Source organism: Felis catus, chromosome B2 (assembly GCF_018350175.1).
Source record: "Felis catus isolate Fca126 chromosome B2, F.catus_Fca126_mat1.0, whole genome shotgun sequence".
Classification (NCBI taxonomy): domain Eukaryota; kingdom Metazoa; phylum Chordata; class Mammalia; order Carnivora; family Felidae; genus Felis; species Felis catus.
In genome coordinates, this window is record NC_058372.1 from 131206069 (window position 1) to 131231546 (window position 25478).

General features: G+C 37.7%; 2 protein-coding genes across 6 annotated transcripts in view; one reads left to right on the forward strand and one right to left on the reverse strand.

The window, feature by feature from the left end:
• Positions 1–3671, reverse strand: part of SHPRH (SNF2 histone linker PHD RING helicase) — a 97218-nt gene extending 93547 nt beyond the window's left edge. For 2 of the 4 annotated variants that reach the window (XM_019831355.3, XM_006932081.5), the window contains exon 1: positions 3446–3670. The gene's annotated coding sequence lies outside the window, so the exon portion shown is untranslated. Of the gene's footprint in view, positions 1–3235; positions 3406–3445 lie in introns of those variants that run through there. The other 2 variants (XM_019831356.3, XR_006598360.1) reach the window with 2 other exon arrangements.
• A 190-nt stretch (positions 3672–3861) lies between these two features.
• Positions 3862–25478, forward strand: part of GRM1 (glutamate metabotropic receptor 1) — a 462337-nt gene continuing 440720 nt past the window's right edge. For both annotated transcript variants that reach the window (XM_019831358.3, XM_045058172.1), the window contains exons 1-2: positions 3862–3989; positions 7164–7334. The gene's annotated coding sequence lies outside the window, so the exon portion shown is untranslated. The remainder of the gene's footprint in view (positions 3990–7163; positions 7335–25478) is intronic.

Here is a 25478-nt window from a genome sequence, read left to right on the forward strand (position 1 = left end):
TAGTGACTGCTTTATGAATGTGCAGGTAATAGACTAAAAATCAATCTCTTACTATGGTTAACTATAAGCATCATATCTCCTCTATTATCTTGGAAGAACAATACAGGAAGCCCCTAATAACCTATGTGTTTATCTTTGCCCAATTCTCATCAGAACACAGGCTAGAATACTGGAATTTGGTCATTCTGGAACTTTGAAAAGTTCTGCTCATCAGCTTATTAGTTAACGATGACCACAAATATGCTGTATAACACACCATCTCAAAGCTCAATGCTTCGAGAGAGCAATCACTTATTCTCTTAGATTTGCAGGTTAGCTGAGGGTTGGCTGACCTAGGCTAGGTTTCTGGAGGAGCAGTTCAGCTCGGCTTGAATCCTCCTAGGACCAGCAAAGCAACCCACAAATGTGCATAAGGCCATGGGTGAGGTGTAACAGTGTAAATCCAAACACACAAGTACTCTTCAAAGTGTGGTCGTAGCAAAAGCACAAGGTTCCACGAGCTAAAGCAAGGCACACGAATGGACCCAAAGTCAAGAGGTGGGGAAACATACCATACTTCTTTACTGGGTAGAACTGCTCATGACAAAGAGTGTGGATACGAGGTAGGGGTTACACAATCTATGACACCAACTCTAATATTAATAACATGGTAATTATGGAATTGTTAACCCTGAAAGCCCCAAAACAAATGGCTATAGAGTCTCAATCTGTAAAACAATGTGGCTTACAGGAGAAAAGAGTCTAATTCTAGCTTTGGCATCGAGTGACTGTGTGGCAGAGGAATAGTTATCTAACCGCTCTGTGCCAGTTTTCTCATTTCTAAAATGGGGATGATAGGACTGTGCTTAGAAATAATATTGGGGTGCCTGGATGGCTTAGTCAGTTAAGCATCCCACTCTTGATTTGGCTCGTGGTTTGTGAATTTGAGCCCTACACTGGGCTCGGCGCTGGCAGTGCAAAGCCTGCTTGTGATTCTCTCTCTCTCAAAATAAATAAATAAATGTAAAAAAAATACTGTAAATGCAACAGTATAGTTAACGGAAATCTGGCATATATTCAGTGAACGGTAGCTGCTATTATCATCACCCTCAGAACTGTAAGCTATATATTACAATAATCCAACTTTAATGTGGCAGGGACCATAGATCTGTGTGTCTCAAACTTTACACGTTAGAATCATTTGGGGAACTTAAAAAAAATACTGATGCCCACGTATACCCCAGCCCGTTAAACCAGAACCCAGCACACATTCATGATTTAAAAAAAAAAAAAAAAAAAAAAAATTATTTTGGTTGACTCTTTTTCTAAGGGATTTCTATCCAGGGATAATTTCTTTAACCAAAGAAGATATTATTTGATGAAACTACTTACAACCATAATGTTAACTGGAAGCCAAGAAGTCAAGTACTGGTAAAATTCTATAAATCTCTAATCATATTCCAAATACTTCTGGTTTTCTTCATACCACACGAATCCCATTTTTGGTCATTGTATTTCTTATCGCTTCCCCTTAAATATCACTGTTTGGGTAAAACATTATATACAGTTTTTTAAATACGGGCCACGCTTTATACAATAGTCCTGCATTTAAATGTAAAAAGCCTGTTGCTTGAAATGCCCTTTTACACTTTTCTGTCTGTTGCTGTCCCAATCTTCCCCAGAAAACTTTCCATGAGTGGGCATGCTGAGTTAAGGGCCTCTCCTCCTTGATCCCAACTGCTACAGTGCTCTAGCTTGAAGGACTTGAAAGCTGGGCAGAAACAGTATCCTATTCCCCATTGTACGCGGAATGCCAGGTCAGTGCCAGAATGGAAATGATATTCCAAAACAAGGTGAAACAAGTTATCTTGAACTCCCTGAATACCGAATATCCTCCCTCTTTTTTAAGAGCCATGTTTCTTTTTGGACAAGAGTCTCTTAACCACATTCTAGAAGATTATAGGTAATGTGACACTATTCTTTACTATTTCTGGCCCTGAATGAGACAGAGAAAACTGACTGACCCATATCTTCGACAGAAAACAAAGACAGCTGTTAGAAAAATAAGCATAAAATGTTAAGTTACTATGACATTGTAACAAACGATTACCAATTAAACTTAAATTCAGATTTTTTTATTATCTCTCTATTAAAAGACACCTACAAATCCTAAATTATGACAAATCCGTGGCAGACCCAGGTTTAGGCTATTAGGAGCAAAAAGTATACATCTGTCACCCTGCTGCCCAAGGTAAGCCTTACGTAAGCAAAGCCCAATCATTGCTGATTAGTGAAAAGCTCTTAATGATCTAGCATTACCACGATCCTTCTGTAGTTATAACTCCAACAAGATGAGAGTATTTTAATCTACCGAACCCCAAAATATATGTCACATAAACTTAAAAAATTCCCCGGTAAGAAGCTTTTTCACCAGCACATTCTGTTCCCACAAATCTTTGTAGGCTGAACTCTTAATAAAAGATTTGTTTTAATAATTCTACAAGTGCAGTTCTTTTACGGTTGGGCAAAAAGAGGACATATACACAATAGCATCTTTAAAAAGTAAACTATTTTATTCTCAACTGTTAGCTTATTGGTTAAGTCGACCTGGGAAGCTCTAGAAAGAGCAGGTTATCCAGTACAGGCACACTTATCTCGCTAATGCTCAATAGTACTCAGCTTCCAGCATGGTTTCTGATCATAAACCAACATCTAGGATTTCTAACTCCTGGCTAATGTCCAGTCACTTAGAAAAAAGTCACGAGATTAATGCCATTATTTTAAAACACTGTATATCTGACAATGACAGTCAATCATCAGATAACAAATCTCTGTTCATAAACCTAGCAGCGACCACGGAGCCAAAATGTACAACGTACAAGGGTGGTTGTGAGTGCGAATGTAATTAATCTGACTCTAAAGGTAGCTGAGAACTTTCAGACTAACTTAGAAGCCTCGCCTCCCGTTTACCACATTACAACCCCGCGCACCTAGAAGCTAGGTAGTCAGCTGCCCAGTTGCAGCCTCCAGGGGCGTTTGTGCTAGGAATGGCGATACCTACTCCGTTTTCCTCCAAAACTCAAAAGCGGTTCAAGGAATCAAAGCTGGGCTGTCAGCGCCAGATCGCTCCCAGCAGGCCCGGCAAACAAGCTACCGCGAGGCCGAGGAGCGCGACAGCCCCTCGGGCGCTCCATCTAAAAACACCGCTGGCCCCAGCCCCCGGGGAGAAGCACAGCCTCCTTTCCCACGGCCCTACCTTCTCCCGGGGGGGCCGTGGCGGTCCAGAGGCCCCCAAGTCTGGGATGGGAAAGGGTCGGGGAGACTCGCGCTGCGGTTCTCTCTCAGCCCTTTAGCTTCCTAGACTCCAGACAACCACTTCGTCTCTCCCAGGGACCTCCGTCTTCGTTTGGAGACGTCTTCCGTCCCCAACCTCTGACCCCTGACCCCCCACCACCCAAGAGCCTACCTGGTTCTCCAAGCCTCTTGAGACTCTCTGCACCAAGGCTCGGGGCTCCACTAAAGCCCCCCACAAGTCCCGGGCAAGCATTCACCACCCACCGAACACCCGTCTGAGATGGGCACGCGCGCTTTACGCTGGTTTGTGTTGGGGTTCCCGGGGGGCCCAGAAACCAGAGCTCCCAGCTACCGGGTGCGCGCTGGAGCGTAGGGTCAAGGTGAACGCGCACGTCGGAGCGCCCCGCCCCTTTTCTCCAGCAATAGCTTCATACGTCGCTTCTGCGCAAGTCCACACGGTTAAAGTCTCGCAGAGGATACGTTGGGATCTCGCGATATCTTTGCCCCAGGCTATTAGGAGTACAGGATTGGCTGGAACCTCTAAGGAGGAGGCGAGGCTCTAAGCAGATATTAGATGTGGGCGGGGCTCCCCGCTGAAGGGGCGGTACTCCGCTTGAAGCTAGTGATGGGAGTGATTGGTGGATTTAATAAAAAGGCAGAAGAGAGTTCTGCAAATGCACCTTTGCTATTGCTTCTAGAAAGCAGCTGCTATCTAGGTATGGATGACCCTTATCTCTGTCAGAAAAGTTATTTTAAAAGGCTTCTCAGGAGAAGTGAGTAAATAGTTTAAGAGGAGAGAAAAACTACATGTATTGTACTGAAGCAGGCCTTCCAATATCTTAGTTTTTTTTTGTTTGTTTGTTTTGTTTTTTTTTTTTTTTCTTTTACTCCCCGAGAGGTAGCCTCTTTCTCATGAGTGAAGGCGTACGTTTAGTTAACTTTGGATTAACTCTGAGAGGCTTCAGGGCCAAGAGCTTGTAACATGACCGTCAGGAAACATCAGACACTCAATGACTAGTGAGTACCTAATGAGGATTCAGCATAATGCTCAAAAAGGGGAGTCTCGGCATGTGTGGTCAGAAGCACAGAAGTAAGTGCTTGTCTAAGAAAACATCTGTTGTGGTTGCAGACAGTTCAGAGTGGTCGTATCCTACACAATACAGAACTTCATCACAGACTTCTAAGCCTGAAAGAAGCCATTTACATAAAGTGAACCCGGTAAAATTAGGTAGAAATCAGTTACCTTCTCCCAGGCTTCATGAGGCAAGTTGAAAAAGGAGTACAAATGCTGGAGCGTTTGTACTGGCAAGCAGACTTCTTTGGAGAACCGATCATTTTACTAAATACAAAAAGATGGGCCCTTTCTTTTGGACGTGCAAGCTGAAACTCACGTTTAAATGTACATTGAGCTGTAAAAGATTATCTTTGGTATTTTTATGTCACTTCTTACCTTTGGAGCAGAGAATTAAGCTCATACTTTGGCTAAGTCCAACTGGTGCCAGGCAGAAACATGTGAAAATAAACACAGCATCATTTCATCTTTGTTCACCTTAATGGGGGTAATGAATCTCTACAGACATAATTATTGTTCGCCTGTACAAATATTAAACTACAGAGATTCAGTTGTAAGTGTGCAGAAATGCAGTTTTAACTATAGAGATGGAATCTATGCACTATCACTCAGTAGTTACAGTTAAACAAAATTCTTCCTATTGAATATTCCAATGGTATATTCAATCCTATATTTGCAGAGTGTCCTGTATATTCTTTGAAAAATGTTCTCTATGGAGTAATGTGTTGCAATATCAGAATCACCAGAGCTAATTTTAGAAAACATGGTTCATTTTTGCATTTAGGTATCTGGAAGTTCCCAGCTGTGAAACACCTTTTTACCCCTTACAAAACTGAGTTCATCCACCTTTTAGATACTAATGATCTAATGCCACTTCACAAGTATAACCCAGATACAAACCAATAAATGAACTACCCAGTGTTTGTAGAGTTCAACTACTTCTTCTTTTTTTTTTTTTTTAAAATTTTTTTTTTTCAACATTTATTTATTTTTGGGACAGAGAGAGACAGAGCATGAACGGGGGAGGGGCAGAGAGAGAGGGAGACACAGAATTGGAAACAGGCTCCAGGCTCTGAGCCATCAGCCCAGAGCCCGACGCGGGGCTCGAACTCACGGACTGCGAGATCGTGACCTGGCTGAAGTCGGACGCCCAACCGACTGCGCCACCCAGGCGCCCCCAACTACTTCTTCTTAAAACTATAAATGTGATGGCAGTCAGACCATTTGCTTCCCGTGTGGTCTCACTAGACCAAAGCTATACATCAAGTTCCTTTCGGGGACAGTAGCTTTATTATAGCCATATCCTTAATTAAAGTCATCTTTTTGGAAATTGATGTTCTTTTTTAAAAAAAAATGTTTATTTTTGAGAGGGAAAGCACAAGTGGGGGAGGTACAGAGAGAGAGGGAGACAGAGGATCCAAAGCTGGCTCTGTGCTGATAGGAAAGAGCCCCAAGCAGGGCTCCAACTTACAAAGGTGAGATCATGACCTGAGCCAAAGTTGGATGCTCAACCAACTGAGCCACCCAGATGCCCCTCCCCCTTTTTTAAAAAATAAAATGCTAATTTATTTTTGGAGAGAGAGTGAGCATTTATTTATTTTTGAGAGGGAAAGCACAAGCAGGGGAGATGCAGAGAGAGAGAGAGAGAGAGAGAGAGGATCTGAAGCAGGCTCTGTGCTGACAGCTGAGAGCCTTATGCAGGGCTGGAACTCCAATCTTGAGATCATGACCTGAACTGAATTTGGATGCTTAACTGACTGGGCCACCCAGGAGCCCCTGAATAAGTTGCTCTTAAGGAGGAAGACTGGTGGAGAGAGAATAGATGAGTTAAAACAAATTTACCTCCCTTTCTGGGTAGAAACAAGGTAACTGATGATTTATGAGGAGAACTTTCTATTTTGCAAAGCTCTTTCATGTTCATTTTTCTATGAAATACTTAAAATTTCATGAATTTTGAAATATTTAAAATTAATTTAAAATTTAAAATATTTAAAATTCTCAATTTACAGAAGAGGAATCTGAGAGTCAGAGAAATTTGGTGATTTGCCACTGTTTAGCTCTGAGAGACAAGAGGATATAGAGCTCCCTTGACTATTCTGTGTAGGCCGTTGTGTCTTATTACTAAGTCATGTATTTGGCTATCAGATAAAAATAAGCAATTATCACCAGACTTCCTGGGTTGGCCTGCAAAAAATGAAGGCAAAAAGTTTGTAATTATTTGCTGACACAGGGCTATGTATATCAACAATAAGGATCATTCGGGTCCAGGACTGTTTCTCCTTAATAGATCACTAATAAAATTGCTTGAGAACTTTATTCCTTATTCTACTTACCGTTGCCTGCTCTCTGGAAGTGAAGATAACGGCCACTCAGTATGACTGAGGCTTGCCAAAGATGACTCTTTTTTGCCATTTCCTCCACTACCAGCCTGTCTTCAGACTACTTTTTCTCCTCCTGACCAAATGAAAGTATTAGGGTCAAAGTAACTATTCCAGAGTGAATTGCAAGGGCCGAAGGCCATTGTTAGAAATGTGTGTAGTTTTAACAGAGAGTGAAAGAAACACAGTCTTGCAAAATTGGCTCTGGCAGGGGTGATCAGCTGTGACCAAGGGAGTGATGCCAGGTCAAACAAACAAAAACTGGTATCAGAGGGATTATGCATGCTTTGCTGTAGTGTGAACAGGATACGTTGAAGGGCAGGTGGTGTGTGACCTGAACACAAATCTTCATGTGTAGAACCTCACAGCTTTTCCTCGGGCTGGCTGTGGAGAAGTCTAATTATTAACTTTCAATTTAATTTTCCCACGATGATTTGCAGGTTGGATTTATTTCAAACTGCAAAGTTTGTCCTGTCTCCCCTGCTGAAAACTCAACCTGAAAAATGAAAACTCAAGCTGTGTCCCTTCTGCCTCTCATAATTTGTCAAACAAAATTCGTAAACTGTACACAAAAAGCTGCACTGGACATGAACTTGTGACTTAAGGAGAAGGTAATTCATCATTTCTTTCTGTTTGTCTTTGTTGTCAATAAAGCAATGCTTATAAATTAAGTAAAAGCAAGGAGCAGTAAAAGCAAGGCTGAAGCTGAGTCTGTTGGGTAAGGAAAGATGTGAGATTATATTCAGTGTTTCTCAATGAGGATGACATAATCAGTACCATTGATCCCTTTCATGGCCCTTTCCACTCTCCATTCCCAACTGTTACTTTTGTTCTAATATTCTTTTCCAATTGATTTTTTTCAATACGGCCTCTAGGCATTAAGCAACAGGAATATTGTAGATGATTCTACTAATGCTTATGACAAGTAATATTTATTATGCAGTTTTGGAAAAATACAAATAAATGTCTTTTGAATATTTCAAGGGTTACTATTAGGTGTCATTGTAAAGTACAAAAATAGTTATGAAACACTTTCAGAATGAATCTAAAATCTCAACCTTGGTCATAGTAGCATAAAATGATACTTAACAGAGAATAGAGTCTTTCCAAAGCTTCCATCCACCAGAAGGGTAGCAATAATGCTCAGACCTTGCCACTGGTGTATTGTTTAGGTCAGTTCTTGAGGTAATGTCGAAAATAGATCTGAGTTTCACCTCCTTTAAACTCTGTTGAATTTTTTATGTATTCTTTGAGCCCTTAAATAAATTCACATAATTAAAACCTTAAATACTACACGGTAATAGTATATAATGATCAATCATATCCACATGCTGTAACTGTTAACTGTTTGCTCCTGTGTTGACTGTTTGCTCCTGAGAATTAATTTTTAAACAACAAACCAATCCATCCAACCATCTCATATAATTCTAGTGAAACTAATTAAATAAAGAGAGATATTTAGGAACCACTTGAGTAGATAAACTCCAACGTATGACCTAATTGATTTCTGGATGATTAAAAAGCAAGCTCACATAAATCAAACCCTTACTTCCTATAGCCATGATGTTATAAACTGGGACTTGAACCCCAGAAACCCATTTTATACCTTAGAAATACCAAAGTCAGGGTGCCGGGGTGGCTAAGTTGGTTAAGCGTCCAACTTCTGCTCAGGTCACAGTCTCTGGGCTGGGAGTTTGAGCCCTGCGTCAGGCTCTGTGCTAACAGCTCAGAGCCTGGAGTCTGCTTCAGATTCTATGTTCCTCTCTCTGTCCCTTCCCCACTCATACTCTGTCTCTCTCTCTCTCTCTCTCTCTCTCTCAAAAATAAATATTAAAAAAAAGAAAATTGAAAAAACCAAAAAAGAAATACCAAAATTACTTTTATAAAAATTAACTCTCTATGAGTCATAGACTTAAATGTAAAATACAAAAGTATAAAACCCCTAGAAGATAACAGGAGAAAACCTAGATAACGCTGGATATGATGATGATGACTTTTTAGATTCTACACCAAAGGCACGTACATGAAATAAATAGTTGGTAAGCCAGACTTCATTAAAATTAAAACCTTCTGCTCTGCAAAATAACATATCTAGAGAATTAGAAGACAGGCCATAGCTTGGGAAAAAATATTTGCAATAGACCCATCTGATAAAGTACTGTAACTACAACAATTAGTTAAAGGATGCACAAGATAAAAAGACATAAGATATGACATCAAAAATGTAAAACATGGGGGGGGGGCACAGAGTAAAACTAGAACTTTAGAATGTGATCAAACTTAAGTTGTTATCAACTTAAAATAGACTGTTATAGCTGTAAGTTGTTATATATAAGCCTCATGGGAACCACAGAACAAAAACCTATAGTAGGTACACAAGAAATAAGGAGATCACTAAAGAAAGTAATCAAATCACAAACGAAGAAAGCAACTAACAAAATGACAATAAGTACATAGCTGTCAATAATTTCTCTCTCTCTCTCTCTCTCTCTCTTTCTTTCTTTTGACATTTATTTATTTTTGAGAGACAGAGAGAGGCAGAGCATGAGCAGGGGAGGGGGAGAGCAAGAGGGAGACACAAAATCTGAAGCAGGCTCAGACTCTGAGTTGTTTCTTAGCACAGAGCCTGATGCGGGGCTTGAACTCATGAACTGTGAGACCATGACCTGAGCGGAAGTAAGATGCTCAACTGACTGAGCCACCCAGGCACCCCAATAATTACTTTAATTTAAATAAACTAAATTCTCCAATCAAGTCACATAGAGTGACTGAATGGATGAAAACATAAGGTTCATCTATATGCTGCCTACAAGAAAGATTCACTTCAGATGTAAGAACACACACAGACTGAAAGTGAAGGTATGGAAAAAGATCTTATTTGCAGATGGAAACCAAAAAGTTGGGTAGTTATATTTATATCAGACAAAATAGACTTTAAAACAAAGACTGTAATAAGAGACAAGAAAGAGCATTCCATGATGACTAAAGAGGTCAATCCAACAAGAGGATATAATTTATAAATATGCACCCAACATAGAAGCACCTAAATATGGAAAGCAAATATTAACAGACCTAAAGGGAGAAATGGCGGTAAAATATAGTAAGAAACTTTAATACCCCACTTACATCAATGAGTAGATCATGTAGACAGAAAATCAATAAGAAAATATTGGCCTTAAATGACACCTTATACCAGATGAACTTAACAGATATATACAGAAACATTCCATCCAAAAGCAACAAAAGATACCTTCTTCTCAAATGCTCATGGAACATTCTCCAGGACAGATCATATATTATGCCACAAAAGAAATCTTAATACATTTAAGAAGATTGAAATCATATCAAACATTTTTTAACCACGATAGTATAAGAGAAGAAAACCAGAAAATTCACAAATATGTCACATGCTATTGACCACAAATGGTTTAAGGAAGAAATCGAAAGACAAATAAAAAAATATCTTGAGACATTGACAATGGAAATGCAACAAACCAAAATTTATGGGATGCATCAAGAGCAATTCTAAGAGAGAAGTTCATAGTAATAAGTGCCTACATTAAGAAACAAGAAAATCCTCAAATAAACAACCTAATAATATATAACACTACTGCTAATAATATAATAAATATATAATATAATTTGATGTTCTCAGTAGATGCAGAAAAAGCATTTCACAAAGTCAACATCCGTTTATGATTAAAGCTCTCAAGGAAATAAATACAGAAGAAATTTACTTCAACACAAAAAGGCCAGCTGAGAAAGCCAATAGTTAACACCATATTTAATAAAGCTTTCCCTTGAAAATCCAGCACAAGGCAAGAATGCCCACTCTCACCACTTCTATTTAATGTAGTATTGGAAATCCTAGCCAGAGCAATGAGACAAGAAAAGAGAAATAAAAGGCATCCAAACTGGAAAGGAATTAGTAAAATGATCTCTCTTTGCAGATGACATGATCTATATATGTAGAAAACCCTAAAGACTCAACAGCAAAAGACTATTAGAACTAGTAAATGAATTTAGTAAAGTGAAGGATACAAAATCAACATACAAAAAGCAATCACATTTCTGTACACAAAATAATAAGCCATCCAAAAAGGAAATGAAAGAATAAATTCCATTTGCAACAGCAAGACGAAGAATAAAATATTTAGGAATAAACTTAATCAAAGAGGTAAAGCCTTGTAAACTGAAAAGTATGAAACACTGATGAAGGAAATTAAAGAAGACACAAGTAAATTGAAAGACATTGTGGGTTCATGGATTGAACTTTGTTAAAATGTCCATTCTACCCAAAGCCATTGGTAGATTCAATGTAATCCCTATAAAAATCCCAATGGCATTCTTTACAGAAATAGTAAAAACAATCCTAAAATTCATATGGGACCACAAAATACCCTGGATATCCAAAGCAATCTTGAACAAGAATAACAAAGCTGGAGGCATCACATTTCCTGATTACAAAATATATTACAAAGTTATATTAAAACAGTATAGTACTGGCATAAAAAAGACATATAGACCAATGTAACAGAATAGACAGCCCAAAGTAAATCCATGAATTTATGGTCAACTGATCTTTGACAAAGGTGCTAAGAATGCATAATGATGAAAAGATAGTTTCTTCAATAAATGGTGTTGGGAAAACTGGGTGTTCACATGGAAAAGATCTAAACTGGACCCCTCTCTCACACCATGTAAAAAAATCAACTTTAGTGGATTAAAGAATTAAACATAGGACCTGAAACTGTAAGACTACTGGATAAAAACATAGGGAAAAATTTTGTTGGTATTGGTCTGGGCAACGACTTTTTTAAAAAATATGGCACCAAAAGCACATGTAACAAAAATAAAATAGACAATTAAGATTGCATTAAACTAAGAAGTTTCTGCACAGCAAAGGAAATGATCGAGAGTGGAAAAGAAACCTGCAGAATAGGAGACAATATTTACATACCATCTATCTGATAAGAGATTAATATCCAAAATATATAAGGAGCTCAAACAACTCAACAGCAAAAAACCCAAATAACCCAATTTAAAATGGGCTAAGGACCTGAATAGGACCTTATTTCTCAAAAGGACATACAAATGTCCAACAGGTATATGAAAAGGTGCTCAACATCATAATTCATAAGATTAATGCAAATTGAACCCACAATAAAATATTATCTTACATTTGTTAGAATGGTTATTATCAAAAAGATAAAAGATAACAAGTGCTGGCAAGGATATGGAGAAAAAGGAACCCTGGTACACTGTTGATGGGAATGTAAATTAGTACAACCATTATGGAAAACAGTATGGTGGTTGCTCAAAAAATGTAAAACAGAACGACCATATGATCCAGCAATACTATTTCTGGGTATATATCCAAAAGAAATGTAACTAGTGTCTCCAGGAGACATCTGCATCCCTACATTAATTGCAGTTACGCACAATATATGATGTACGAAAACAACCTAAGTGTGTATACACAGCTTTAAAATGGAAGATAATCTTGCCATTTGCAACAACATGGGTGAACCTGAAATATATTATGGTAAGTGAAATAAGCCAGACACAGACAAATACTGCATAATCTTACTTATACATAGAATCTAAAACATTTGAACTCTTAAAAGCAGAGAGTAGAAAGGTGTTTTCCAGCAACTGGGGGATGGGGAAAATGGGGAGATGTTCAAAGAGTTTACAGATTCAGTTATGCAGGATGAGTAAGTTCTAGAGATCTAGTGTAGAGCATGGTCATTTTAATGAGTAATATATTGTATACTTGAAATTTGCTAAGAAAGTTGATCTTAAGTTGTTCTCACTGCCCCCAAATATAGTAACTATGTAACTATGTTAATTAAATTGATTGTAGTAATCATTTTACAATGTATATGTATAGTAAATGATTAGGTTGTACACCTTAAATACATACGTTATATTTGTCAACACTTCAATAAAACTGAAGAAAAAGACTGATCATTGGGAAATTTTAACAATTTGAACTGTTCTTATAAAAAATGATTCATTTGTAATCAACTAGGTATTATATATTTCATTATATTTTGATCCTTTGAAAGATAATTTTCTATGTAGAAGAAATTTTTAGCCAAACAGTATGACAATAGCAATAATGCATTGCCTGCCCCTAATATTTTGAACAAGAAGCTGTTTTCTATGTTTTGTTTGACAAAGGGATGGGAAGTAGTGTTTTCCCAGTTTTTACAGAAACCAATGAAGGAGTCCTATTACTTTAATGTCTTTTTTCTCCTGTGCAGAATATTTCTTCAATTTCTTTCCAGATGAGTGTGATTTTAGTTTTTCATGCTAAAATCAAACTGAAAAGTACAATTTTTTAATCATTAAGGAGGGTAATTTATAATGGATGTGTTCGCAGAAGTGAGATATTTAATCAAGTATTTAAAATAAATTTAAATCATCAGTGCTTATTGCCCTGATTACAAAAGAGGCATCCTCTTATGTAAAATAGAAATTTATGGACGTGTGTTTTCAATCATTTTGAGTACAGATATGCATTTAGAAAACTCTTCAGGTTTATTGAAGTTCCTCTGCTCTAAAGGACCGGTTTTAGTTAATAGGTTTTTCATCGTCTTCATCCTTTTTATGGTGCACACTTACAGGAAATATAATGGAATATTTCTATAGTGACTACTGCCTGTACAGTCATTAGAAAATCCAAGATATGGAAATGAATGTTGGGAAAAAAACTATGTTTGAAGATGTAAATAAACCTTGCTTCTAGATTCTCTGCATCATATGCTTTATTCTCTAATTAGAGATAAATATAACAACATGGAAGCAACACAAAGTGTTTTATTGCGTTATCTCTTTATGGATTCTTTTGCTGTTTCAGAGTGTTTTTTAAAGGCATTAAAATCATTTATAGCAGTTATCAAAAAGTCAGTCTCGACAGGTTTTCTAACAGTCTAAATTCCTTACAATTTAATAACTTGAGTGCCTTGCTATTGTGGGATCAAGTCATAGGAAAATTGTCCTCACCCACACTTTGAAGGAAAATGCTGTGGCTTCATAGAGACCCTGTCTGAAAGTTATAGGAAGCTTTGCTACTTTGAATGAGGTTTCAAATAATCCACAGAAAAGGTCAGAACAGAGGCCAATTTCTGTACAGAGTTGACTTCTCTCGCCTGCCACATTACTGCCAATATAATGTGAAGGAAAATTTATGAAGTCCATGAGGCAGATATATCCTGGGCAGACACAGTAGGAGCACTAGTAATGTGAGAATAACTTAAAGGGTATAGAAATCACCACCTCCCACCCCAACTCCTCCATGTCTAAAATATCTTCTCATATCTGTCTTGGTTCTTAAGAGTATATAATTCCGTATTTATTTCTTTGGATAAAGATGCTACGTATGCAGGAATCCTCGTTTTTTAAAAATTTTACATATGATAAATTTTGCTTAGTGAAAATTTTACAGAATTGTGTGTCAAAAGATTTTTAAACTGTTGGAAATATAAAAATGAATGACGTAGAATCCTTGCCAATATTCTCACTGTCTAGTAAGAAAAGACAGACATATGTTAAAAATAGTGTGATGAACTTTTGCATGTACTATGATAGAGTGTAGATTATTGTGAGGGCACAAGTGAATGAATGACAAACTTTACTTGTTGGGATGGTTAGAAATTGCTTCATAGAGGAAAGGATAATAGAGTGTTGAAGAATTAATGGATATGTCCCAGGTAGACAAAGAGATAAAGTATCCTCAAGTAAAAAGAGCCCCTTAAGTATCAAGTCCTGGAAATGTAAAGCAGATTTGGTTATTTGAAGAAATTGCAGATTGTTGGCCATAGATGGGATGAAAAGAGAAAGTGAAGAAGTGATGAGGGAAGAACAAGAAGTGAAATAAAATGGGGGAGTAGCCAAGAGTTTGATTATCGGTAACATTTTGTACCTGGATAAGGCATTTGGAATTTATTACATTATCAACATGGGGGGCATATAATGATTGCAGTCAGGGAAATGATATGGTCAGGTTTGTGTACTGGGTAATTTTAGTCATGCTATTTAGAATGGACTGGATGGGAGACTTGAGGTAGAGAGACCATTAGAACACCACTGCAGCTGGTGAGTTCAGATACGGTAAGGCCTTGGACTAAGGCAGTATCAGTAGGAATGGAGAGGAGGGGAGTATCTGTGAGTTGGGTAGGGTCTTTTATAAAGATAAGGAGTACATCAGCAGGTACAGTTTGAAGAGGAAGATGATTTCAGTTTCAGTTGTTGAGTTTCAGATGCCTGTGGATAGATATGCACATAAGGGGCACTTAATTTAGATGAGTTGAATGATTAAATGAATGGCCACATGAGCATGGGGCTAGAGAAATAGTCTGGCCTGGAGACAGCACATAGGTGGTAGATGAAATCAAGGGAAAGGATGGAATTCTCCAAGGTGTCTTGTAAAGGAGGAAGAGATAAGGATCAAGATTGGAACTCTGGGGAACTCCACTGTTTAAAGAGCAAGTGTAGGAGCAAGAGCTGCAAAGGAGACTGAGAATATGTGGGCTGAGTGGTAAGATGGGGAGCCCAGAAAGCTTAAAGTCACAGAAACCAAGGGAGGACAGAGTTTTATTGTTGGGGGAGGAGTTAGCAGCACTGAAATGCTGGAGAGAGATCAAATATGCTGAGAACTAAAAAGATCCCCTGGATCTTTTCAGGGATCTTTAGTGACTCTGCTTGAGGAATTTAAGTAGTGGTGAAAGGGGAACTTGCTCTCAGTGGGCTGAAGAGTTAATACAGTGATGAGAAATGATCATCCAGTGTAATTTATTTTTAGGAGTTGTTTGTAAGTGGAGAGATACACTAAGAGATGGAGGGATTTTTATTTCCTCTTATTGTTTATTTTTAATGGCTTTATTGAGGTATGATTGACATATATGCATTGTGTATATTCAAAGTGTACAACTTGTAATCATTTTTGTCTTGCGTTTGGTGCCCATCCCTGCCTTCAGCACCACTGTCTTCCCAAATAGGGATCCATTCTGCACTACTCATTCTGTTCCTCTAACAAATCTACCCAGAACAAGCACTGAACTAGGAACAAGGAGACTTGGGTTCTAGTCTCATGTCTTGTCCCAACAAGTTTTATGAACCTATACAAGTCCCATAATTTGTTTTTCGGGTTACTTATTTTTAAACTATAACAGTTGAGAAGGCCCCTTCCAGTGTTTTTTTCCCGTATTTCTTTGATAACTCTTGCATACAAAGCTATAAACATATTTGTTGATTGATAACTTAAATGGCATCTGTCTTTGTGGTCATTTGTGTTGTAATAGTATTCAAAACCTTTAAGAAGGGTTCTAACAGTGTAGATTCCAGATACAAACAATAGGTGGGGGATTTTGGAGGGCACTGTACCTTCCTGTCACTCTAGAAATTATTCCATGTTGTTACATTTTCCACGTGTAGAATTGACTCTTCCATATGTTGTTTGAGATGAGAAGCTAGATAAGAAACAATAGCCAAAAGTTGTTCCAAACCCTGGTAACGAGGCAACTTTTGAAGCCTGCTGGGAGTCACTATTGATAACAACTCCATCCTTTCAAGAATTGCTTGTCAAGCCAAAAATCTTAGACTCGTCCTTGATTTTTAAAAAAAAATTTTTTTTTCAACGTTTATTTATTTTTGGGACAGAGAGAGACAGAGCATGAACGGGGGAGGGGCAGAGAGAGAGGGAGACACAGAATCCGAAACAGGCTCCAGGCTCTGAGCCATCAGCCCAGAGCCCGACGCGGGGCTCGAACTCACGGACCGCGAGATCGTGACCTGGCTGAAGTCGGACGCTTAACCGACTGTGCCACCCAGGCGCCCCTCTTTTTTTTTTTTTTTTTAATTCCACTCTCCATTCATTCCCTCAGAAAATCATATTGCCTCTACATTAAGAGGCTGATCATTTCTGGCCATCTCTATTGCTACCAGCCTGGCCTATTCAGCCACCACTGTATTTTGTCTGTATTATTGCAGTAGTCTCTTAGCTAGTCTCACTGCTTCCACTCTTGCCTCCCTACTCCTTCTCAAAGTAGCTACAGTAATCTTATTAAATCATAAGTCGGGTCATGCTACTTCTCTGCTCAAAACTGTTCAATGACTCCCCATTTCATGCAGAATTAAAACCAAATTCCTTATAAGGTCCTCTCAGGCTGTATATAAACTGGTTCTCTGTTTGTTCTCTGACCTCATCTGCTATTTATCTCTCCCTCATTCACTTTTTTTCCAGCCTTATGTCCTTATGTGTCTTCAATCATACTGAGAACTCTCACCCTTAGGGCCTTTGCTGGACGTTTCCTCTGCTTGTAATACTCCTATGTATCTTCAGGGCTCATCTCCTTGAAACCTTTGTTTAAATGTCATCTTTACAATGACGCCTGACTATCCCATTTTTTAAAAAAAGTTTACTTATTTTTGAGAGAGAGAGAGAGTGAGAGTGAGAGTGAGAGAGAATCCTAAGCAGTCTCCACCATCAGTGCAGAGCCTGATATGGGGCTCAATCTCATGAACTGTGAGATCGTGACCTGAGCTGAAATCAAGAGTCAGATGCTTTACCAACTGAGCTACCCAGGCACCCCTGACTATCCCATTTGAAATTAAATCTCACTCTTTATTTTCAGTTTACACTTCTGTTCCCTAATCTGCTGTTCTTATTTTCACCAGGGCACTTTTGATGTGTATAAGTTACTTGCTTATTGTGTTTAATATTTATTTTGTTTCTTCCTGGTAAAAAAAATCAGATTTAAAAAATTATTTTATTTTTTTAATTGAAGTGTAGTTGACACACAATGTTACATTACCTTCTGATGTATGACATAGTGATTCAACGGGTTGATATGTTATACTATGCTTACCACAGGTGTATACCATTCAATGCTATTTCAATATCACTGACTATATTCCCAGTGTTGTACCTTTCACCCTTGTGATTTATTCATTCCATAGCTGGAATCTTGTATTTCCCACTCCCTTTCACCCATTTGGCCCATTCCCCCACCCCTCTGGCAGCCATCAGTTTGTTCTCTGTATTTATGGATATGTTTCTATTTTTTACTAGTTTCTTTATTCTTTTGTTTTGTGTTTTAGACTCCACATGTAAGTGAAATCATATAGTACTTGTCTTTCTCTGTCTGATTTATTCAAGGTTCATCCATGTTGTTGCAAAATGGCAAGGTAAAATCAGAGATTTTTGTGTGTAGTTAGTTCACTGACGTATTCTAATCACTTAGAAAAGTGACTGGCACATAGTAGTCACTCAGTAAATACTGATTGTTGTTGAATTAAGAACAACAGTGGCTGCTATGGTCTGAATGTTTGTATGACCTCAAAATTCATGTGTTGAAACCTAACCCCCAAGGTGATGATATTAGGAAGTGGGGCCTTTGGGAGGTGATTAGGTCATGAGGGTGAAGACCTCACGGAGGGATAGATGGGGCTCCACTTAGATCTCTCACTGCTCCTGCCAGGTGAGGATACAATCACAAGTCTGTGACCTGGGAGAGGGCCCTCACCTGGCTGTGCTGGCACCCTGATTTTGGAATTCCAGCCTACAGAACTAAGAGAAATAAAGTTCTATGGTTCATAGGCTACCTAGTCTCTTGTAGTTTGTTACAGAAAGCCAACAGAATAAGACAATGGCTGCTTATATTTCCATAACAACTTAGAGTTTTTAAAATACACTTACTTTGTTTTTAGGAGGTTCTAATAATATGGAAATGGCCCGGGAGCTCTTCCATAACCAGTGTCAAGAGATTCTCCAGGGACAGTAGAACCCTAAGGGACTGGGAGGGAAGGGACACATATTTGATGATCAGTGACCCTGCAAAATCCATTATACTCAGGTGCGTTTGTGCAAGTGACCAGTTGTATTAGTGATTTGTTGGTTGGGGCTATAGAAAATAGAAAGAATGATTTCAGAGATGAGATAAAGGAGGCATTGAAAAATGAGCATTGCCTTAAGTCACAATTTATGTCTGTTCCTTTTTTGATCATTATAATCAGAGAACATAGTGTTTGATTGGTTAGGCATCACTTAAGGAAGAGAAAAATTGGTTTACTTTTTAAGTCATGCCCAGATTTGTGTATATGAGGTTTATGCATTGAGTGTCCAATAGGGAAAATCCCATGCAAGCAATTTGAGAATGACAATGAATGGGAATAGATATACTGGAAGACTAGGGGCATTTTTTTGGAATGTGCACATTTATCCTGTGATGCACAGCCTAATGATTCCTTAGTGGTAATAGAAGAAAATACCAAACCAATTTTGTTTTTGAAATATTAGCAAATTTAGCATGAGATTAATAGCATCAAAAATATCTGTCTTATAAATCTGTGGAAACAAAGCTATTTGAACCTGTGTAAGCAAAGAAATATTTTATTTCTCCCTGAATAGATCAAATCTCTCACCATGCAATAACGGTTTACTTTTAGCTACAATAACTAGACTAGACTATGGAGCAACTGAAGGACATAGATAGCTCCCTTGGGCAGAAAGAGAAGAAAGCTGTGTTTTGTAAATTCAACTATGGTCATCTGTAACATTTAATCAGCTTAAGAAAATCAAATAAACCTCATTTGTATCTGAAACGTGTGTTGTAAATGGAAGATTAAATATAAAAGAATTAGATTTCAGGCTATAGGAATATGCTCCTCTGTCTCTAAAGTAAATCTGGATATAGAAGATGTATTGTTTGCCAGAAAGGTATTAATTATATATTTAAATAATCACTGAGAACATGGAAAATAACATAAGCTGAAAATATATCATCACTATAATAAATTAACAACTCTATTGTTATCTTCACATATATGATGGACTACATTTATTTTTAAAAAAAGCTTTTCCTTGCACAAGTATACATGGCATGAAACTGTTCTTATAAGCTATTCTAAAAGACTTTGTTGTTAAGTTTACCTGTTCAGCAAATAATAACAGCAATTAATGCCATGTAGCAGTTTCTCCCAAGTTTAACCATCTATATATATCTGCAAGAACAGATGTTCAAATTATAGGATTTTAAAAATGTGATATGTTTATCTAAAAGTTAGTCTAGCTCTGGGGTACCTGACTGGCTCAGGTGGTGGAATGTGTGACTCTTGATCGCAGGGTCAAGAGTTGAAGCCCCGTGTTGGGCATGGAGCCTACCTAAAAAAGATAAATGAATGAATGAATGAGTGAATAAATGAATCTATAATGTTTATCTCTAATTTTTCTATTTGTAACACCCTTTACATTTTGCTTCATTTTTTTCATTGCATATCTAGCTCCAACCATAGGAACTAGATGTCTAATAAGTTGACAAGAAACTGTTTTTTTAAAATTTTTTTTAATGTTTATTTATTTTTGAGAGAGAGAGAGAGAGAGAGAGAGAGAGGAGGAGTGGGGGCAGAGAGAGAAGGAGACACACAATCTGAAGGAGGCTCCAGGCTCTGAACTGTCAGCACAGAACCTGATGCGGGGCTTGAACTCACAGACCGCGAGATCATGACCTGAGCCGAAGTCAGACGCTCAACTGACTGAGCCACCCTAGTGGCCCTGTTTAGTTTTTTTTTTAAAGAAAAATAATACTTTATTCCCAATCTTTTGAAATCATAGCTATTAAAAATAATGAGACCAATGAATAATTATTCTAGAAAGCAGTATTTAAAAGCCCCTCACACTGGTAGAGAGATTGTCGTCAAGACAGACTGTCCTAATATCTGGGAGGAAATTGTCCGGAGGTAAATATAATTTTTTTAATAAAAAATTCATGGCCATTAACAATTTGTACATTTTTAAAATATAAATTTTATCAGATATCAGGGGTTTGATATGCAATTAACAATTCCTGATGGATTGTAGCCTAGGTTAAATAATAAAGGCAAGAAATCTGCAAAAGATAATTACAGGTTGGCTATAGCAGCTACAACAGCCCAAGGGTAACCTTGCACTTTGTGAGCATCTCCATGCTTCCACTGGCCTTCCTTTCATGATCTCAAGATGGTTGCCACTGCTTTAGGAAGCAGGGCCACACAACCAGTATCCTGGGTAGAAAGGAAGGGGCTGGGATGCAAACTTCTTGTAAGGACTATATTTTCATCTGGGAGCAACATTTTTTTTTTTTTTGAGAGAGAGAGAGAGAGAGAGAGAGAGAGAGAGAGAGAGCGCTGGGGAGGGCTAGAGAGAGAGAGGGGGAGAGAGAGAGAGAATACCAAGCAGGTGCCATGCTGTTAGCACATGGAGCCCAACCCTGGGCTCAATCCCATGAACTGTGAGATCATGACCTTAGTTGAAATAAAGAGTCAGATGCTTAACTGACTGAGCCACCCAGGCACCACTGGGAACAACATTTTATGTCAAAGCTTTCCAGAAGATTTTATCTTATGCTTCATTAAATATGACCGTTGTCATATGGCCACCTCTATCTCCAAGGAATATAGGGAAGAGTACCCAATGAAGGAGAATGGAATAATGGGATTTCTGCGACAAGTTTATATTAATCATGAGACATTTTCTAAGGTTAGCAAAAAGGCCTATCATTCCTGAGATTAAGGAATCTTAACCAGCTATCTGAATACAACTAAGATTCTGTTAGGGAAGACCTGAGATGATACTGAGAAACATTTTTTCTGTTGTCCTGGAATTATGGCTAAGACCCAAAGCTGGCAATAAAAACAAAAAGTATTCCACCTATTACAATCCATCCTCATCAGCAGTTGGAGCTAGCTGTCGTTCTTTAGGGCCTGTTGATATGTGCCAGTTCTGAGAAGAAGCTCTGATGCCCCCACCTATCCTATCACTCAGAGTCATTATAAGGAAGTAGGAAGTGGGATTTGGAAAAATGCAGTGTTTGTGAAGAAAGGCTGTCCTTCATTCTCCTCAAGGCTAAGAAAAGGTGGGCGGGGCGGGGGGAGAGAATGCCTGAAGATTGTGATGGCGGCAAGAAGGAGCTTGGCATTTGGTTTCCTGAATGATATCCGTTCACATCTGCTTCTTTGAATTCTTGAATTATTTGGTAGCATGTGCACAAGTGATCAGGTGAACTCACAGAAACTATTTGTCATTATTTACTTATTCTCGGCTCTTGTTGCATAGATTCTTATTATGGAGGTCGGTTTTGTAGACTCCTGTACCCAATGGTTCTGGATAGTTGTATGAACATTGTTAGAGGTTAATGGTGCTATTTTGGTGGTCCTTCAGCTAGGAGCCTCAAAAAATCCAGATTATCTCTTCTCACCTTCCCCCCTTCCCTAGGTGTCTGTGCAAGTAACAGATACATCTAAGAAACATTAGCAGAATATGCATCCAAGAACCACATTATCAATGATCATACAGGTTTTCAATAACTCCTGGTAAAGTACAATTGGAACATGTATCTTAGGCTCAAGCCCTAAGCAGTGACCCTATGTGATTTGGCTCCACTCCTCACCTAGTTCATGTATATTCAATGATGGAGGAATCAGAATAGTGAAAAGGCCAAGAGAAGTGAGAGGCATGTGAAAAGCAGATACTTCTCCAAATCTAAGCCTCTAGAGTCATAGCTCTAACTTGAGTTGGGATGAGGGTATAAGAAGGTCTTTGAATCAGATATGTAATTAAAAATTTAAAACTAAGAAGACTAAGTCAACAAAGCTGAGATTAGAGGGGTGCGTGGATGGCTTAGTCAATTGAGTGTCCCACTCTTGATTTTGGCTCAGGTCATGATCCCAGGATTGTAGGATCAAGCCCTGCATTGGGCTCTGTGCAGAGCACAGAGCCTGCTCAAGATTCTCAATCTCTCTCCCTCTGACCATCTCCCCCATTTATGTGCTCTCTCTTTCTAAAATAAAAAAAAATTCAAAAACCCTGAGATTAGACTCTTCTAGTAACTAAAGTAGCTAAAAAATTATATAATCTGGTTATTATGGTGAGGGAGTAGTTCCTCAGAAGAAAAAGGAAGCCTAGAGGGAGAGATTTGGTATAGCTTTATTGAAAAACAAACAAAACAACTATGTCATCTTGTAACTCAGTGAACTGTCTAATAAACTAGTCTCATAGATATGTTTGTGACTGTATATCAAGTACACAGTTGTCATGTCTGCACTATAGTGTGTGTGTGTGTGTATTTATGAAAGTATTTAGATACATATGAATTAATTTATTTTTAGCTATGAGCTCAAATAGAAAATAGAAAACTGATAGTAAAGTACAGCAAATTATTTAAAACCAGTAAGGGTCAATGGTAAAAGCAAGGCACCAGAGAATTTAACTATGGAGAATTGATGTAGTTAGTAGGATACCAATGTTTAGCCAAATACTCTAGAATGTTACTCATGAAGTAAGCATTATTCTTATGGAGCATATATTCTCCTTATATACTTGCTATGAGTCAATAACAGATTTAACTTTGAGTTTTCTAGAAGCCAGTGCAAAGCAGAAGCATATTTCTGTTTGTGATTCAAGGAAATATAATACAGGGGTGCCTGGGTGGCTCAGTTGGTTAAGCGTCTAATGCTTAGTATCAGCTTAGGTCCTGATCTCATGGTTCATGGGATTGAGCCCCACATTGGGCTCTGTGCACTAACAACATGGAATCTGCTTGGGTTTCTTTCTTATTCTTTATTTGCCACTCCCCCACTCTCTCTCTCTCAAATAATAAACTTTAAAGAAAAGGAATTATAATATAGAAGTTAAGTAGTTGCTGAAAAATATGGCCATCACTAATACTAAAACCATAAAGAGATGTCCCCTGAGTGTCTCAAAAGAACACTGTGTACTATAGCAACAATATCCTCAACATCCTTGCTGAAGAGCCAATGATAAGTTTCCTGAGATTGTATAAAAATGAAAATTTGGATGAAATAAAGTTACAGTAGCCATTTTGATTACCAAAAGAAGAGTATCATCTATGATAAACATTACACTATTTTTTTTACAAAGTACCCTCAGGATTTTTCTCATGGTTCCTAACTTTGTGTTTGAATGTAAGGGTTATCTGAGAATAATGCAATCACAAGTTAAGTTGACATTTCCATTGTAGTTTCCTGTTTTGAAGGGGAATGATGTATGTTGTTAATATAATGTATAACCTAATTTTGAAAAGAGTGAAGATCAACTGGCTTTTAGTCAGAGTTAAATACCCACTTATTTGCTATTTCTAGTTCTTCAAGATCAGCATATTAAAACTGAAAACGTGGTTTGATAGTCAACGATCACTGCCAAAAGTTTTGAATATACATGTGTGTATGTGTAAGTGTGAGTGTGTGTGTTTATGTGTGTGTGTGTGTGTGTGCCTTTAATAAATATTTGCTGAAAGAATAAATGAATGGATAAATATATTCCTTTTAGTCATTTACTGGACTGATTCCTGAAATTTCTGGTGGTATGCCTTATTATGTCTGAGACAAAATTTGAACATTTCCTATTGAAACAGACATTTATAAATATTAGTAGAATGCTTTAAAACATGGCTCATAAAATAAAATGATTTTTAATAACTTGGATACAGGATGGATATGTAAGTGCATAGTAATCCTTTTATTTTTAAGCTTAAAAGTGAAATCAATAATTACATTAAGGACCTGACCCAACATTAAGATCTGAAAATACTTAGTAACCAGTCATTAAGAACAACGTATATCCCCAAGCTGTTTTCTTTAGCAGGCTGTTTCTGTGTTGAAATCTGTAATTGGCAAAAACAAAGCAGAACAAAATTACACGTATGGGGGAAAATAGCCAACTGCAACTCCTTTGTACCTCAGAGACATTCACTGCCTTTTTGTTATAAAGCCTGGAGCAGGCTCCTAGCATATTGTGAAACTTCTGATTTGGAACTCCTAAACAATAAACAAATGAACAATAAACAAACAAAAGCAGTTATGATGATTTAGGTATAAACTTTCTGGGAAGCAATAGAGAGTATTGATGACCTATCCAGTCATACCAAAACTTGGTTTTATTCCCAAATATGTGTCTTCTTTTTCTTCTGAGCTAATCTTATTTTTCAGCTCTGTAATGCCTCTTTGCCCCCAGATATATTATGGCCCATCTGGAAGGCATTTCTATTATATTCTTTTATTAATTCATGTTCCTTTTATCCTTTCAAACCAAGATCAAATTTTGTTCTTCCTATCAGGTAGTCTCCGACTGACCATAATCCACTCTTAGGTATCATCTCAGTTCTTATTTGTGTAGTTACCCATCATCATTCGTGGTGATGTTCCCTCACATTGTTCTTAAACCTTTCATTCTTAAATTTGGAGTCTTTACTTATTTTTGAAAAGCAAACCTCGAAAGTTTTAAACAGAGTAATGGTATCACCCTTATATAATTTAGTTTTCTAGGATTATTTTATCATTTGGTTAGCACTAAAATGACTTGATTTTGCAAGGCATACTCCTTAGAGTTTATTAGAGCAGTGGTTCTTGACCAGGGATCCGGGGAACACTAGAAGATCTCAAAGATTATTTCAAGGACTACTAGAAAATTTAATATTTTAAAGGAAGTCTAATGGGATTTTGTTTCCCTATAGTAAGGCCACTTACGCTAATAAAACCATCATCATTATTATTATTATTTGGTTTTTCCTAGGTTATATCAATTCAACAGCATAATTTTGCATTGTTGTCAATAAAGCATTTCAACTCTTTGCATCCATGAGGAGAATATAACAGGACTGGTTACCATTCTGGGTTATGAAAGAATTGGTTATGATTTGCATAGACCCTTTTTAGGACTTTGTTAAAGGTAGAAGATACTCTATACTTAGGTATTC